Raw genomic sequence first — 20,315 nt, forward strand, 5'->3', positions numbered from 1 at the left:
AACTTTGAGAGAAAAATCGCTAAGGACACTAAAGATAACCATAAGGCCTTCTTCAGCTATGTTAGAAACCTGGGCAGAAATCCTCAGATATGCTCAGAGTTAGTTCATAATGACAAAAAATACACTGAACCCACAGATATTGCCAACATACTGGCAGACAGGTTCAGTGCAAACTTCTCCCCTCCCTCACCCCCAAAAGAAGAAATAGTTATCCCAGCTGAATGTAACCTCCCTGTCATCTCAGATGTCCAGGTGAAAGCCACTTTCAGCAAAGCTAAAAACACAGCATCTATGGGACCTGACGGTATCCCGGGTTGCGTGCTACGTAATCTCCAAGAGGAGCTAAACCTGCACATAAAAATGCTGTTTAACCTTAGCCTTACTACAGGATATGTACCTGAACACTGGTGCACAGCAACAGTGGTCCCACTCCACAAAGGAGGCTCCTCTACAGACCCTGGAAACTACTGCCCCATAAGGTTAACCAGCCTGGTCTGCAAAGCTATGGAAAGAATCATTATGGAACTCATAAACAGAGACATCGGGGCCCTACAGACACTTGATCCTACCCAGTTCTGCTTTGTAAAGGGCAGATCCTGCCTTTTGAACCTGGTTGACTTTTTTGAAACAGTCACTAGAGCCATTGATGAGGGCAAAGCAGTCCATACAGCCTACCTGGACTTGGCTAAAGCCTTCGACACAATACCCCACTCAGGCATCATAGACAAGCTCAACAGCTTAAATGTAAACCCATATGTCACAAGATGGGTTGCAAACTGGCTAAAGGACAGAACCCATAAAGTCAAAATCGCTGGAGCTATGTCAGACTCAAAGCCAGTCACAAGTGGTGTCCCACAGGGCTCTGTCCTGGGACCCCTATTGTTCGGCATTTATTTCTCAGATGTGAAAGCAAACACGGGAGGGTTGTGGCTGACAAAGTTCGCAGATGACTGCAAACTAGGTGCCATAGTCGATACACCAGCTGACACATGCATCCTACAGAAAGGCCTTACTGAGACGGACAACTGGTGCTGAAGTCATGGCCTTAAACTAAATGCCAAAAAATGTATAGTCATCCCCTTTCGGAAAAACAAAGTACCCACTAATTATCACATAGGCAGTAACCCATTGAGTATGGAAAAAGTAATCAGAGACCTGGGGACCCAAGTTGACAGTGACCTCTCATTCGACACCCACATTGCCAAAGTGGTTAGAAAGACCTTCTACCTTGCCCACCTTATCATGAAGGGATTCACATCCAGATCAAAGGAGATCATTGTACTCCTATACTCCTCCCTTATCAGGCCCATGATTGAGTACAATGCCCCATTTGGTATGTACCTCACCTGGCACCTGCAGCAGCTGGAGAGACCCCAAAAGTACCTCACCAAGAGGATCAAGGGTCTCCAACATATGTCATAGGCTGCCAGACTAAAGAAACTCCAGCTCTATTCAGCAGCATACCGCCTACTCAGAGGTGATCTATGCCTGATGTACAAGGCCATGTCCAGTCAGGAATTGATGGACATGTTCCATCTCAAAAAATCCAAATCCATCAGAACCACGAGAGCTAAAGATCTAAACCTCAGCACAAATATGAATAGGACATGCTGGAGGGACAGATTCATAACTCAGAGGCTTCCCACACTCTGGAACAGGATCCCAGTTCATGTTAGGGAGAGCCCCTCACTGACTCTCTTCAAGAGAAATCTTGACGAGTGGATGGGAGATCGTAGGTTTACCCCGGGAGTCATCTCTGTGTCACTACTAGACAGAGGCACAGTAAACTAAATCTATACTTTTGTACCATTACATGGGGTGGCGAAAGCCACATACACTATGGCTAGGCTTATAAATGTCCTAGGGCAGATAGCCTAGTACTAAACTATGAAACTATGAAACTATGGATAGGTTCCTATCTCAGATATATGCCATACACTGGAATAGATCACCTAGCAATAGCAAACAAGGCTCCTCATTAGCAGTTGTCATAAATACTCCTGATGATTGTTTGGGAGATTGGTAATACACCCCAGGAACCCCCTCTGTGGTTCAGGTTGGCAGGGGAAGGAAATCAAAGTACATGTGTGGAAAAAAACGCCAGGGTAGCATATGGCTAGGCTGCCATAGGCCCTAGGGCCAATAGCATATAACCTACCTATGACACTATGCACTCACACATGTACTCAATGCAATACCTGCTATGTGAGGTTGAATAAGTATAACGCTGAATGTGTGCAAGGTCTGTAAAGGTGTGATAGGTTAGTGTGAAGTTGTATCTGACATTGTAGTGTCTATCCTAGCTGTGACACCAGGGAAAGATGTGTATTGTACTGTTAGGCAGACATAGTAGTATGGCATACGATGTGACGTAGTTTCTTGTTGATGTCCGTGGTGTCTCATTGTAGGCTAAAGCAATACATGTATGCTTAGTGAGTGGTACTGCTGGTGAATCCAACTCCCATAGGAACTGTAGTATTACCTGAAGCTGTAGGCCTAAACAGCACAGTATGGTGTGTGTTCGCATTGCTTGGAAACACTGTCTTGTATGTTTCCTGTAGTCTGCACAGAGGACAAAACTCAGGCATAAGGGTCTGTAAGTAGTGGTACACAGTACTGTATGGTACACAGGTAATGCTCATCTGTGTTGGCATACAGTGGTGCATTGTATGTTTGTCTGATGTGTGTGTAATTATGCCTGTACCATGGCTGCAATCATACGTGTGTTACAGGGTATACGTGTGTATCCAGCAACATATATACTCTGTTACAGCAGTATGCCACCTATAGTAACAACTGTACACATATGTTAGGCAGGGTTATGGCATCAATGACTAGGGTGGTTGACTGGTACTACTGTAAATGTACTTTACATTCATTGCAATGGATGACATCTCTATTCGTGCATTGGCGTGATATATACCCCTGTGTCGAGGTTGTGCATTGTGTCACAAAAAGTGTGCCGGGTACTGTTGTATAGTGGTGTGATATATGGAGTATGCCAGGCACTGTTAGTCAGTTGTGGCCTGAGAACCAATAAGTGGTAGTGAACGTGTGTAACCACTGACAGAGAAATGGATGGTATATATGTCAGTAAAGTGATATCTTTGGTTAAAGGTTTAAAGTGTGCCACAGGACTCGCTCACACATATTGTTCATATCTTTTTCAGCCAGATGGCCCACCAATGCAACCCATCGTATACAGCAGCGGAGGAAGATGAAATTGTCCAAAACCTGGTGCAGCAGTACACAATGCTGTTTTCCTGAAGCAGCCAGCACCAGCAGGCACGGACTGCACTGTGGCAGGATCTTGTTCGTCGGGTAAATGACATAGGCATGCATAACCAGACATATGAGCAGGTACGCTGTCACTGCAGTGATTTAATTAGACATGTCCGGTGGCATGCGTCTGATATCCAAAGACAACAGCTTGCCACAGGTGGTGGGGTGGCCATTCATCCCCCCTCACCAGAGTGGAGGAGCTGCTCCTAAGCATGGTGGCTCCTGGACAACAGCAGCAACAACCTGTGACATGTGTTGTCATGGAGGCCGGAGCTACCCAGCATGTTCACATGGAGTGAGCAGGTAACATGCCGTATCGGTAGACTACAGTTAACTGTATTGTTAGATTATGTCTACATGAGATGTGTACTGTGTGTTTAGCAGTTGTGCTGCCTAGTGTCATGCAATACTGATATTTGGAATATTATCTCTACACCTGTGAGTGTTGACTATTGTTCCACTGTAGTTTAGCATACCCACTGTAGCAATGTCACAGTTGTGGCCACTGACAAACTCTCTCATATTCTCATAGGTCCCTCTGGTATGACAGCAGGGCAGACGACCCATGCTGGTGAGTGTGGTATAACTGCAATGTTGGTAATGAAATGTGCATGTCATAGGTGAGGTGTAAGCCATGTACACGTAACATACCTACGCATAATGCATGCCATGCATGTTTGCTGTAAGATGTTGCACAGCTCAGTAATGTCAGTAGCTACCTCAATGACATGCAATACACAGAGTATCAGTACCTTACTGCACATTGGATAGGCATAGTTGCTACAGCTGTACACAATATAAGACGTTTATCATATGCAGTACACAAAAACATGCTACATATGGCGTTACCACACACCCGCTGTAAGGTCACACTTCAGTATCTCACATGTCATCCACACAGACATGATGTACCTCAGGGGTAGAGGCCTACCATGGGGCTATGCAACACTCTTCAACACATAACACAGTCATGTTAGGCAATGCTCCTTATTGGGCACCCCACTCACCCATGTACAAAGTGGCTGTGTAATTGTGAACGTAGCCACGGCACTGCAGTTCAGGTACAGCATGCTAGGCGGTGGTCTGTCACACATTAGTAGCCATGAGTGACCACAAGATGCATGATGATGATGGCACATGGTACTACACCCCATTCAGTTACAGTGACCACAGTACTATACATAGCAGTCATTGCTTTGCACCTCAATGTTGTGTGTGTGCAAACATATGCACCTATACACAATATGCATAGCATGTTGTGTGTGTGCTTACATATGCCAGTATACACAATATGCACAGCAGTCGCCATCTGTACAAAGTGTCACATATATGTCCTGGAATGCTATTGGGTGAATAGGTCACATGACACACATTGGGTATGTGTGGTGTTTAATGTTGCAACCATAACCACTGTACAAGTGCCATGTTGATCATTGGGATTCCTTCACTTCTACATGCACCACTCATCCCATGTGTGTACATAGCATGCATGTGCTACACCTGTGCCCACTATTTTCTGCTATGGACACAGACACTGTAATCACACATGGCAATCTATGTGCCACACAGATAACACATGCAGCCATGGTATGTATACCTGTGAGTGATGGTGCACAGGACATTGCAGAGCTGATAATACATGCACAGCAATGTTGTGCCCATGTACACATTGTGTTCCAAGGTGTAGCCAATCACTGAACAACTACACACATGCATCAAAGCCATGTATAATGTCATTAAATAGGGTCATCTACACTTGCACTGCATGGTCTTGAGTAACACATATTCTGCATGTTGACACATGTGAGGTGACTGTTTGCCTTGTGATACTGGAACCCACCTTCACCCATTATTGAGTATGTGTTGGATTGCTGGTGAGTGTGTGTGTGTGTGTGTGTGTGTGTGTGTGTGTGTGTGTGTGTGTGTGTGTGTGTGTGTGTGTATATGTGCTGTAGTGAGGAGTGTATTTGTGTGCATGTGTTCATGTGTTCATGTGTGCATGTGTGCATGTGTGCAGGTGTGCATGTGTGCATGTGTTCATGTGTGCATCTGTGCATGTGTGCTAACATCATGTACAGATTGTAAAGTGTGTTTCCTGTCTTCCTCTCACAGGTGCTGAGTTTGGGGTGGCTGAAAGCAGCAGGGAACCTGAAGTCACTGCCACTAATAGTGGAGATGATGAGACATGTATTTTGGCACAGAAAGGTTTGACAGGGTTTGTTGTTGGTCCACCAATCGACAGTACACAGCATTCAACCCCATCTATGCACACACTCATAATGCCGATACATCCCTCATCACTAATGGCCTTAGCCGAGAGACAGCATACAGTTGGCATTGACCAGGAGAGTGTGGTACCCATGGCACTTGCATCCCCTCACAGCAGCCATAGCCGGATTCCTGGAATGGTACCACATAGGCAGATGTCCAGGGGTTCTCGGGGGAGCACCACTGGTCATATTGCTCTGGCAGATGTGCCCCCAAAGGTACTACAACCTCCAGTATGTTCCGGGCTGTAATGCAGGCACAGGCATGTATGGAACGGTACACCAGACAGGGACTAAGGGTGCAGAGGGCCCATTACAGTGCTATCAATGACAGCATCCGTGACCTTGCCGGTGCCATCCGGAATTTCACCGAGGTCATTGATAGATGTTGGGTGGAGACAATAGATCCCTCCACAATGTGTCTTCCATGAGCCAGGACCATGCGGGATGGGTGAGATGTCAACGTGGATGCATGCCAGCAACAGAAACAGCTGGCAGTCTACGCGGACGGCACACAGATCACAGCCGTTCCCATAGTGGCAGGGCGGGTCTATTGACCATCCTAGTAGTCCACGTGCACGTGGCACAGGCCACTCCCAGCAGGGACATGGGTCCAGTCATCATACCTCTGCCTCTGATGATAGTACCCAGTCAGGGTTGGTACCCAATACTGCCTGTAGCACCCCTGCCAGGCACAGGTACCGTGTCCATGCCCAGAGACAGTGATCTGTACAGCCTAGCAGGTACAGTCTGTGGCTGTCCCACAACCTCCCGTATATGGCAGCCACATGGTGGAGCTGTGTGCATGCAGACACACACACATTAACCAAACAAGTAGGGCTCACACATACACACACACATTCCATCAACATTGGCCCATGCTGTACTGTTGTCCCTCACACACACACACACACACACACACACACACACACACACACACACACACACACACACACACACACAGACATGTCGATTGGATGGGTCAATGTCGGGCTCTGGCAAACCAACAACACACCCTGTGCATATGATGACACTGTGCCACCTCCTGTCATCTGTAACATTGATGCAGGAACAGGCTAACATGATTCTGATGCACAGGGTGACATTATAGCAGTGTAGCAATATTAGCAAGTTGTCAACAGGAAAGTGTAATAATATCCTTGTAGGTATATCTGAGCAGGCATTATGCATCACAGCTCTGATTGTCAATGTAGCATTGTTTACACCAGTGTTAGGTCTAAGTATGTATTGTCCACCCATGTGCCACTTGGCTGAAGTGTACAGTGTTGCCACCATGTGTTAGTGAGTGAACAGTATGTGTGTGGTGTGTGCGTTACAGATTAGCAGGTGTACATCTGTGAACATGGTGGGTGCGCACTGTCTGCATGTATGTGCATAGTGGACACATGGGATGTGTGACATACCCTGTTGTACACATTGTTAACATCTCATAGTATTTTTCGATGGCCAGTATGCGTTCTACTACAGATATGTACTAACATGGGTACACATGTGTGTATGACATGGGTTGACAGTATGCTGTGGGTGATACTGTTGATACCTGTCAATGATTTGCAGTCTGGTAGTATACACAACCTCAACAGCATGACTATAACCAATCATTAGATGATGACCTGACACATGGCACACAGTTGTAGGGAACTCAGTAACAGTTGGATCCTTCCGGTACTATACTATAACAGTGATCAGTGGTATTGACTGCTACCCGTACCTGGGATCACACCTGTTTGGCATATAGCCCTCTTAGGTACATGCAAACACACTAGGGATATGTCCAGCCACATCTGGAAATGCATGCATTGGCCTACAATGCATTCCCTGGATGGGATGCATATCCTACACAAGGGTATCATACAGACAGATACCTGTTGTCCAATACATGCTGTATAGCAGTAAGCCGACTATGGCATAGTCATCCACATTTACTATACATACTATCCCGACAGTACCACATAGGTGGTAGCCCTCAACATGTATGTTGGGTAACAATGCGTACATACAGCCACGTGTTATGTCATCTGTCCCTTGGTATCCACATATCTATAGGTATTGTGGGGTCCCTTGGTGTGTCATATAAGACATTAGGGGCCTGAATGCATATCCACAGGGCTGTTGTACACCTATAATGACTGTCCATTATTGCCAGTTGTTGTTGTGTATGAACATGTCTGACATATACCCCAGGCATGTACCCTCACTCACAGTACTCTATAGTAACTGTCATGAGTGTGTGTGGCACAGATGACCTTGGACACAGATCACTACAGTGGCCGGGCTTGTCACATACATACATATGTGACCTACGATCTGAGAAGCAGTGGCACAATCTGTCAAAGGAAACAAATGTATTCGTGTAGTATGCAGGCTTCACACCTATGTACTGATTGAGGTCACATGTACACATATTTATTTGCCATGCAGATACCTGATGTGTGCAATGCACATACTGTTTTAATCATGATATGTCATACCATAGTAAAAGCAAAACCCACACTGCATTGACCAACTGGGTCACACACTCAGCAGTTGTATGATTTCCAACCCCTACCTGACTATGCTATGGTACTAGTGACATATGCATTAATACGGCGCGCTATATGCTTTACTGGGGGTTTTGTTTTCTCCTGCTATATTTGTAGGATGCTGACATCATTAGACTTTCCAAAGAGGAATGTACCTCTTAATTTGTTTTCCCAGTCTCCAAAAAGGGCACTCTTCTCAAAGGAAATTGCACACAGTCAGCGTTTGCAGAATTCAAACCCCTACCTAACTATGTTATGATACTAGAGATATACGCATTAACATGGTGCGCTATATGCTTTACTGGGTCGTTTTTATTCTCCTGCTATATTTGCAGGATGCTGACATCATCAGACTTTCCAAAGAGGAATGTACCTCTTTTAATTTGTTTTCACAATCTCCAAAAAGGGCACTCCTCTCAAAGGAAATCACACACATCCCCCCACACACACAAACACACACTGTCAGTGTTTGCAGGACTCAAACCCCTACCTAACTATGTTAGGACACTAGAGACATACGCATTAACACGGCACGCTATATGCTTTACTGGGGGTTTCTATTCTCCTGCTATATTTGTAGGATGCTGACATCATCAGACTGGACATGGTAATGTGTGTACACTTTGTTTTATGCAATCCCAGGAATGAGCCATGTGGGTTGGCAGGTGTCAACAGCTTGAACAGGACCCCATAATCCTTACCTTGTGAGATCTATCTGTGGACACATTGACATTCCTTCATATGTCAACACATATTTATGCACAGATTGTTGGTTTTGTGGATACGACATGTGTCAGGGGTGTTGATAATGGGATAGTCAAAGTCTATGTGGGACATGTGTAGCTCTGTTCAGTGATGTATGTCCTGGGTGTCTACCTTGCAAACAGTCTAACATGTTTGGGAACCATGATCTGCACATGAACATACCACAGTTTGTAGGGTTGTGTGTTTGTCAGCTTCCAATAGCTCTGTGTATGACTTCAACCGTGATGGACTCCATGGCCTTGCAGATCAGACTTCATAGGCTTACTGGACTATACGTGGGGAGTGCCATATGTTGCTGTAACACATTCAATGGTTCCAGATCCTGTGGAGAGGGTGAGGCTCAACAGACTGATCAGGTTCAGGGTCTGTTTGTTCTGTAGTTCATGCGTGACACATATTGGGAAACAATGTAATCCAATTTCTGCCATGCTTTTGGCTTTGGGGGGAGCTGTTCAGCCATTCTACATGTGATATTCCCTGGTATGATGACTGGGACTATGGTCAGTGGGAGGTGGGTATGTCTATATGGGCCTGTCTGACAGGATGTCGGCATTGTCAGTCAGGTACAGTTGGCCCTGACTCAGGACATATATGAGTGTACATTGCTATTTATGACATAGCTGAAGGAGGTGTCATGATTCAGTCTGGAATCCTTCTCAGCTACTCTTTACAAAACACCAACAAGCCTGAGCACTAATCCCTGTTATACTCTTTTACACACTTAACACCCTACTGATCCTTTGCAATCAGGCTACGGAGTATGTCATCATAATATCCTGGCATGTCCAGGGGTCGGTTTTGTGTGTACTGTCCAGTCCAGCTAGTGAATATTGTGGTTTTGACACAATGTCACATCTGCCTCATGTACACAGACAACCCTCTCCTCCTCCCAACAAACTCAGATATATGTGAGAGATGCAACAATATTGACATACAGGAGGCTGAGCTCTCTCGACCCATGACTGGCATAGTCTATCAGGTGGTGAAGCTAACCACACACACCACATATCAGTCTCACATAAACCTATAGAGACAGCAATCAAACCACATTATCACACATAAACGTACTCGGAGGCTCTACATAAAATCTGCCTAAGCAGCAGAGACCTCCAAAGCAGACACACAAACAACTGCTACCCCACTACAATACCCACATATCACATAGTTGACAATGTCAGTGTGCCACACAGTCACTGCCCTGTGGGCTAAACAACACACCTAATACACTTGTAATAGGTGACACATTGTCAGACACACTGACGTCCCACTCACCAGGCCAAACAAGGGGATAGTCACTTTGAGCTGTCTCTCAGGTGGCAGGATCCACAACATAACACATGCACTCAGGTCACTCCACAGCAAGTGCAGGACTGGCTCCAGCATTGTTCATGCTGGTGCATACACCCTCAGATGTCCCTCCCTGGACCACATGACATGATACATAGAGGAACTCTCTGATCATGTAGCCCAGGCCAGTATGACCCTGACCTTGTCTAGCATTTTACACTCACCAAGTATGATGTCACAGTATACCAACAAACTGATCACATTTAACAGTTGGCTAACATATTGGTGTCATTCACAGGGGATACAGTGTCTGTCAGCCTGGGGTGACATGCTCGACATGCCACGTAGCTTCCCTATGGACAGCTTGCACCTGACACCCTTGGACTTTTGAATACTGGCTAAGGCAGTTGCTACCACCATACTGCCTTTTTTAAGTGGGGCTCAAAAGACAAACCCACCTCCATAGACATTACAGAGTACATGACACTGAGGGTAATGCTGCTCAACACCAGATGTGTTACCCTCAAATTGCAACCACTCAAGAATCTCCTCAGTATGGACAACAGCAATATCTGTGCACTAACAGACATCTGGTTCAGGCTCCCAAATGCACACCAGCACTACCAGGTTATATTTCATAGCCAGGGTTGGGAGGGTGGCTTAATGGCTAAGGTGTTTGTCTTACAAACACAAGGTGCAGAGTTTGAGTCTCACAAAGGATAATTGGCTAGGCTTAAAATGGCTCGCAAGGGCAGTTAGCTTAGTACTACACTATGAACCTATGCTTTCTGACTACAAAACTCGGAATGGTGCAGGGTTTGAGTCTCACAAGGGATAATTGGCTAGGCTTAAAATAGCTCGCAAGGGCAGTTAGCTTAGTACTACACTATGAACCTATGTTTCCTGACCACAAAACTCGGAATGGTGCAGGGTTTGAGTCTCACAAGGTTGGCTAGGCTTAAAATGACTCGCAAGGGCAGTTAGCTTAGTACTACACTATGAACCTATGCTTTCTGACCACAAAACTCAGAATGGCCAACACAAATAGGGGGAATAGCCATATACATCACAGATACACATACCTCTGGGTTGGTACCACTGCACAAAGCATCACAGACCATACATATGCACCTAACATTGTGCATATCTGCCTTTTGGTATGTTGCCTGCTACAGACCACCCTCCCAAACTCATGAACCATACTCGGCTTTCCTGGGAACACTGGACAATATGAAGGTCTCCCCAAATACCATTATATTGGGTGACTTCAAATACCCACACATTGACTGGGGATAATACTCAGGCCCCAACACCCTCACCCAACAGTTGCTACTATTTGTACACTCATATGCTATGGCACAACCAGTCACCACACCCACAAGAGGGGACAACATATTGGGCATGATCATCACCAACATGGGGACTCTATGTTCCACACCTGAGATATACCCCTCATTGGTAAGGTCAGAACATACATTTATCTCACTGGACATCCATATCCCATCCACACACCCATCCTGGGTAATCTTGGTGAACTTCTCAAAAGCAAACATCACACTTCTCCAAACCAAGGTGGTATCCTTCAGAGACCCTGGCTCTGACTGCTGAATCCTTTACATACACATTCTGTGGACACCTAGTGGACTGCATGGATCGTGCTATCCCAAATAACAACTGGACTCACTCCTCCAATGGCAGGGGACCTGTCTGGTAGACCCCGGCCATTAATAAGCTATACAACAAAAGTAGGATGCTACTACATGATGGAGCACAATCCCAGACAGGGAAGGCATCTGTGATCTGTACTACCAGACAGCTACAATCACTCATGTATTTATGTCAGGCCCGCTTCTAATGGACGATTGCACCAGACATGTAGGACACTCACAAGGCCTTCGTCAGTTAATTGAGGTACCTGGTTGGACACTCACTGATATGCTGTGAGTTACTGCATACTGACTAAGCATACCCTGAACCCACAGACATCGCCAACATCCTGGCAAACAGGTTCAGTGCAGATGCCTCCCCCCCATCCCCCCTAAGGAGCTACTGTCCATCCCAACAGAGTGTAACCTCCCTGACATCACAAATAAACAGGTGAGTGCTTCCATCCCCACAGCGGACAACACAGCATCAATGGGACCAGGCAGTGTCCCGGCCTGCATCTTACATGGGCTTCATGACAGACGAAACCCTCACATTACATCACTGTTCAATATCAGAGTTACTGCAGGATATGTACCCACAGAATGGCATACAGTGATAGTGGTCCTGCTCCACAGAGTTGATGCCACAACAGACCACAGACAATATCGGCCTATAAGGCTAACTAGCCTGTTCTGCAAAGCTATGGAGCGTATTGTAATGGGACTCATGCACATAGACATCGGGAACCTACAGACACTGGGTCCTACACATTTCAGCGTTGTTGTGGGCAGATCTTGCCTCCTGGACCTGTTTGTATTCTTTAAACAGTTATAAGGTCCATCGGTGTAGGGACAGTTGTCCACACAGCCTGCCTGGACCTTGCACAACTCTTCGACACAATACCCCACTCGGCCATTATGCATAGGCTCACCGGCTTCGATAAAGACACATATCTCACATGATGGATTGCTACCTGGATCAGGGATAGCACCCACATGCTCAGTATTGCAGGTGCCATTTCTGACTATACACCAGTTGCACATGGCATCACACAAGGCTCAGTCCTGGGACCTCTCTTGTTCAGTATATATTTGTGTGACGTACGGCTAACACAGGAGGAATATGACTGACCATGTTTGCAGATGACTGCAAACTGGGTGCCATAATCAACTCTCCAGCTGCCACATGCATACTCAAATGGGGTCTCACAGAGATAGGATGACTGGTGCCTGAGCCATGGATGACAGCTAAATGCCATTAGTTGCATAGTCATCCCATTTGGGAATAACAACATGCCCACACATTGCCACATAGGTAGTAATCCATTACATATGGTAGTAGTTGTTAGGGGTTTGGGGACACAACTTGTTTGTACTCTCGCCTTTGACAATCACGTTGCCAAAGTGGTTAGACAGAACTTCTATATAGCCCACCTTATCCCATATGGTTTCACATGTTGATCAAGTGACTTCATTGTGCCCCTATACTCATCACGACCATGCTTGGTTACAATACCACATTTGGGATGTACCTTACCCGACACCTGCAGCAACTGTAATGGCCACAAATGTTCCACAACAAGCAGATGTAGGGACTCACATGGATGCCCTGCACAGTTCAGATACAGTAACTCCAGCTCTACTCAGTCGCTTACCACCTACACGGATGTGTTGTGTGCCTGTAGTTTAAGGAAATATCTGACCCAGATTTAATGGACATGCTCCACCTCAGGATATCCAACTCCCTTGGAGCTATACACTCCAGGGACATATACCTCAGCACAGATGTTAATAGGACATGCTGGAGGGACAGATTCTTATCCCAGAGGCTCCACTCACTCCGGGTTGTAATCCCGGTTTTGCATGGGCAGAGCCACCCACTGACCACCTACAGGAGACATCTTGGCAAGTGGATGGGTGATCGTTTGTTTACCCATGGGATATCTTCTGGGTCCCCACTAGACAGAGGCACAATACACTAAACGTAAATGGGCTATCTTGTGTGACCTACTATTCACAGGCACAGTGTTCTACTTTGACAGGGTTGTGAAAGCCAAACACACTCTGGCTAGGCTTGTACATGCCCTAGGGTGGATAGGCTAGTATCGACCTCTGAACCTATGCTAATGTTCAGGATGCACAATGTTTATTGCTGATACTGTTTGCAGGTTTTATCGTCTTTGCTTTCCCACTTTCTATGAACAACTTAGGTATCTGCAGAACATATTTGATTATGACATGGTTCCACTATATTATATATGTGTCTGCTGTCCTATAACTGTGTGCACAGGGCAGATTGCTGGATAGTGAGAGGTTCCTGGGTTAACACATGCAACTGCCTGATATGTGTGGCCCACTGCTGTACTCCGACATGGCCTAAGTGTGTGAGCATGCCCAGTTCGGACTGTCACTGTTCTGTTGCCTGACATTTGTCTCATTTATTCAAGTGTGTGAACATGCCCAGTGTGACATTTCAGTATGTTGCTGTCTGAGGTCCACTACATCTGTTGATGTATGTGTACATGTCCAATATTAACATTTCTACCGTGTGTGTTGAAAGTCAGGTTCTATTCTTACTGCGGGACTCACCTTTGTGTCATAACATGACAGGGATTATGCTGTGCCTGCAGGGTTTCCATGGAATACTTAGCATAGACTTATTAACATTTCTTCAGACAGGCTGACCACTGCAATGCTGTCATGGCTTAGTAGTTCAGTACTATGACTATAGTGCACAGTATCCTGAGTTCAAGGCCCATCACTGCTTTATATTTTCATACTGAGCAGACCAGACTGCTTAAGGGCCAGTAGAGCAAATATGAGTATGTTGCCTTTTCTTCAGCTATGCCCTACTTAGGTTCATAGGTTCATACTAGGCTATCTGCCCTAAGGCATTTACAAGCCTAGCCAGAGTGTGTTTGGCTTTCGCCACCCTCTAAACTGATTTTACTGTGCCCTTTTTAAGGTTATTTTACTGTGCCTCTGTCTAGTAGTGACACCAACGTAATCCCCGTGGTAAACCTACGATCTCCCATCCACTCGTCAAGATTCCTCTTGAAGAGAGTCAGTGAGGGGCTCTGCCTAACATGGACTGGGATTCTATTCCAGAGCAAAGGGACTCTCTGGGTTAGGAATCTGTCCCTCCAGCATGTCCAATTTATTTCTGTGCTCAGGTTCAAGTCTTTCGAGTGTGTAGCTATACGGGATTTGGATTTTCTGAGGTGGAGCATGCTCATTAATTCCGGGTTGGACATGGCTTTATACGTAAGACATAGATCGCCTCTATGTATGCGGTATGCAACTGAGTAGAGCTGTAGTTTCTTTAACCGAGCAGCATATGGCATCTGTTTGAGTCCCATGATCCTCTTTGTGAGGTACCTTTAGGGTCTTTCTAGTTGCTGCAGGTGTCAGGTAAGGTACATCCCAAATGGGGCATTGTATTCAATTATGGGCCTGATGAGGGATGAATAAAGGGGCACAATGACCTCCCTCGATGTAGATGTGAATCCTTTTATGATAAGGTGGGCTATATAGAAGGTCTTTCTAACCACTTTGGCAATGTGGTTGTCAAAGGGGAAATTACTGTCAACTTGGGTCCCCAGGTTCCTAATTACTTCTTCCATAATTAATGGATTCCCGCCTATGTGGTAATTTGTGTGCACTTTGTTTTTGCCAAAGGGTATGACTATACACTTTTTAGCGGTTAGCTTTAGGCCATGGCTCTGGCACCTGTTATCTGTTTCTATGAGACCCTTTTGGAGGATGCTTGTGTCAGCTAGAGAGTCAATTATGGTGCCCAGTTTGCAGTCATCTGCAAACCTGGTCAGCCACAGTCCTCCCGTGTTAGCCTGTACCTCCAAAAAATATATGCCGAACACAAGAGGTCCCAGGACTGAGCCTTGTGGGACGCCACTTGTAACTGGTTTAGAGTCTGACATGGCTCCAGCAATTCTGACTATGTGGGTTCTGTCCTTGAGCCAGTTTGCAACCCATCTTATGACATAGGGGTTTATATTTAAGCTGGAGAGCTTATCTATGATGCCCAAGTGGGGTATTGTGTCGAAGGCTTTTGCGAGGTCCAGGTAGGCTGTGTGGACTACCTTCCCCTCACCAATGACCTTGGTGACTGTTTCGAAGAAATCAACCAGGTTTAAGAGGCAAGATCTGCCCTTAACAAAGCCAAATTGGGTAGGATCCAGTGTCTGTAGGTCCCCAATGTCTTTGTTTATGAGTTCCATGATGATCCTCTCCATAGATTTGCAGACCGGGCTAGTCAGGCTTATGGGGCGATAGTTTCCAGGGTCCATAGAGGCACCACCTTTGTGGAGTGGGACCACTGTTGCTGTATGCCATTCTTTGGGTACATATCCTGTAGTAAGGCTGAGATTGAACAGTAGCTTTATGTGGGGGTTTAGGTCTTCTTGGAGTTCATGTAGAATGCAGCCTGGGACACCATCTGGTCCCATTGATGCTGTGTTTTTTGCTTTGGAGAGGGCGGCTCTCACCTGAGCATCTGAGATGTCAGGGAGGCAGCACTTTGCTGGGATAGATATTTGCTCTTTAGAGGGGGAAGGGGGGGAGAAGTTTGCACTGAACCTGTCTGCCAGGATGCTGGCAATGTCTGTGGGTTCAGTGTATTTATTGTCATTTTGGACCAACTCTGAGCATATCTGGGAGTTGCCATCCAGGTTCCTAACATAACTAAAGAAGGCCATGTGATTATCTTTAGTGTCCTGTGCAATTTTTCTCTCGAAGCTGGCCTTGGATGATTTTATGAGGGATCATATTTTTTTTGCTAGTACTGATCAGAGATGCATTCCCTTTTAGGGATTTTGCTCTATCATGTAGTAGCATCCTCCTTCTGTTGTACAGCTTATTTATGGCTGGGGTCCGCCAGGCAGGACACCTGCCTTTGGATGATTGGGTCTTGGTTTTGTTTGGGATAGCATGATCCATGCATTCCTGAAGGTGTCCATAGAAAGCATTTATAAAGGATTCTGCTTTTTGAGCCGTACTTTCCACTGGCCCGGGGGCCTTGAAGGATTCCACCTCGGTTTTGAGAAGTGTGACATTAGCTTTTGAGAAGTTTTTCACTGTGGTTTTCTGGGTTGTGGGTGGGATCAGGATGTGGATATCCAGTGGAATTGATTTATGGTCCAATCTTACCAATGAGGGGAATACCTCTGGTATGGAGCATAGAGTCCCATGTTGGTGATGACCAGGTCCAGTATGTTATCCCTTCTTGTGGGGGTGGTGACTAGTTGTTCCATAGCATTTGAGTTTATAAATTCTAGGAACCTTTTGGCTAGGGTGTTGGGCCTTGAGTACTGCTCCCAGTCAATGTTTGGGTAGTTGAAGTCACCCAATATAATGGTGTTTGGAGAGACCTTCATATACTTAGACCCAGCTTGTCCAACATTGCTCAGTATTAACCAACATTGCTGGACGTTGCCCAATATTACTCAACATTGACCACAGTTGTGCTAGTTGGTGTGTGTGATTTTCTTTACATATACTACATGGTGGTAAATGCTGTTTAGCACTGCTTTATATTGCTTAACACATGTCTATCATGCCTCAGGTGGTGCTGCTGGGCTGGCTATGTCGGATGCACATACTACATTCCCTATACATGTTTGGAAGCAGGTGGTGTCAACTTAGGCATCCCTTTTACTATATGTGCAAGTCAGAGAGAGGTATCATTTCCAGGGTTCCTACTGAGCCAGTCTATGTGCTATACGTTGCCTCTTTGCCAAGGCCAAAGCATACAGGGCACACCTCCTTCTGCCTGCTGGGGCAGGCTCAGGCTCAGGTTGTTCCTCCTCTGAGTCACGCTCTGCCTGTGATCACCTTGGCAATGGTGGGGGGCTGTTTGGCCCAGGCCTATGCTGGTCCTGCTGCAGCTGTTTTCACAGAATCATATTATGTAGCATAGCACATACCATGACAATTTGGGTACATGTAGTTGGTAAGTACTGCAAGTCTCCACCAGATGTGTCCAGGCACCAGAACCGTGACTTGAGCAGCCCAAACACATGCTCGATTACATTTTGTGTTTGTGCGTGTGCCTCATTATGGCGTTCCTGTTCAGGTGTGTGTGCATTTCTGATGGGTGTCATCAGCCACGGCTCCAGTGCATAGCCAGCATCCCCCACTAGGTGACCATGTGTGATGTCCCCATTGGCAAATGTCTGGTACAGCTGCGTCAGATGCCAGATATGGGAATCATGGTAGCTTCCAGGGCAGCCAGCACACAAATTCAGTATTATGCCCTGGGCATCACACACGACCTGGCAGTTGATGGAGGGGAAGTCCTTGCGGTTGAAGTAGACCCTACCCTACTCACCGGCTGGTGCTTTGATGCGTATGTGCGTGCAGTCTATTGCACCCTCTACCTCAGAGTATTCTGCTATTTGCTGGAAGAGACGCATATTGCTGGCCAATTCCTCACGGGAATTGGGGAAATATACATAATCACTGACATGTGCTGACATGGCATCCAGGAACTGGTGCAGTACCCTGGATGCTGATGCCTGTGATATCCCCATCATATCACCAGTTGGTCTCTGGAAGGTACCTGTTGCTAGTATTCTTAGGCCAACACATACCTTGGTTTCCACTGGGATGGGTTCCCCTCTGTTGGTTCTGTGTGTGAGGCATGGCCTGCACAGCTCAACAATTTGCTGCAAGAGGTCTCTGTCCACTTGATAGCGCTCCACTATCTCCAGCTCATGTAGCCCCTGGTAGGTTACCCTGGGCCTGTACACTCTTCTCTGTCTCCTCACTGTGGGTTGTCCAGCAACATTTGCATTATCACAACCCTCAGCATGTTGCATATGTCGCCTTATAACAGCAATGGCAACCCCTAACATTTCTTTGTCTCAGTGAAGCTTTTTCAGTTTTCACTTCTATTAGCTTACTGCAGTGTTGTAATGTCTCTTGAGAGAAACATAATGGACTGTTGTTTGCAGAGTTTTAAGTGCTGGGATGGGCTGGGCTAGTGTACTGCCTGTGTAAATGCCTGATTCTGATTGTTTTCACCTGATAGCTCTGCTAGTACTCCCTGGTAACTTCCTACTATTTAGTGTGCTTCCTTTTTCCTTTCTGTTTCCTCAGGGGGGGAGCACCGTGCACACAAGCGCAAACACGTGCACACCAACTAACACGCGTGCACACATGCTGACATGGACTAAAACTTGCTTATTCTTGTTAAAACGTGCACACAGCAGTGCAAACGTGCTTACAACTGTTTACACAGCCTTACATATACTTACTCCGGCTTACACGCGCGCACACAAGCTAACACGCACACACACTGTCTTACTCGGGTTTACTGGTGCACACACATGCGCATGCACGCTCAGCAAGAAACTTTGGTGTTATCCACGTCATACACCTTCAATTTCTTTACTTTACCTAGCCTACCTGTTGACACACCTCTTTCAATGATATGTAAATGTCACCTGACACATGCCACTCAGCTCCAATGAGCTTCACTTCTTTCATACATGCCCCCCTTGTGATGTCACCTATCTTCTACTCTGTTACTCCCCTTATCCTACTCCTACACTCCACTGACTGTACTCATTTGCTATGTAAACTTGCGATTCACTATCCTAACCCTCATTTGCATAGGATTGCCTACTAATGCTTGGTTACATCTCTTAGACTGAGCTTCCCCCCTTAGCAACCTCTACTCGGTGGCCATGTTGTCTTCACCCTTCCATTCACTTGCATTGTAAATTCATATCAGCTATAAAATCCACATTTGTGGATCTTAATTTTTGATTTTCTGGTTTTTAGGGCTCAGCGCATTTGCATGGCACTGCGCTACGCTTAAACCCCGTTGATCGGGATGAAAAAAAAAAGTTATTTTATTTTTATTTTGCATCACTTCACATTACCAATGGCTGTATTTTTGGCCATTGGCATGCTTCCTCCTGCAAATGCATCCTTTTTTTGGAGCTGTCACGGCTCCGTTTTGCTATTTGCAGAACCGTACTCAGTTGTCAACTGAGTACATTTCTGCAAATAACACTTCTCCTACTCAGACAGGTTCGGGTTTCCTGGATCGCAAATTTACCTCATTTGCATAGCTTTTGCCTGCAATTGAAGTAATTTGCATATCCAAGCCCTGTCCGTGTAGGACTAGTTTAAGGAGCTCTGTTACACGCCCCTACCGGCTCTTCCTGGATCGCTTGGCAGACATGTTGGCTGCATGGAGTCTTACTCTACTCTTAGACTCCGTGCAAGCCTTCGTGAATCTGGCCCATTATGATTCAATTTATTCTCACAGATGTTATGAGCTGCCCTGGCTTGTATAAAGTACCACTATATGGCTTGCATTACTTATTAAATGCTACTGGAAGATTGTATTAGTTATTTATTTTTGTGAAATAATGAAAATAGTCATCCAAAACTGGATATTACTTTTTAACTATGGGTATAAATGTGTCATCTTATTCTAATCAGCTAGGTGTAATGACATATACTCTGCTGTTTTGCACTAAATTAGTATAAAACTG

The sequence above is a fragment of the Protopterus annectens genome, chromosome 3.part1, assembly GCF_019279795.1.
Source record: "Protopterus annectens isolate FY-2018-M chromosome 3.part1, PAN1.0, whole genome shotgun sequence".
NCBI classification, from domain to species: Eukaryota; Metazoa; Chordata; order Ceratodontiformes; family Protopteridae; genus Protopterus; species Protopterus annectens.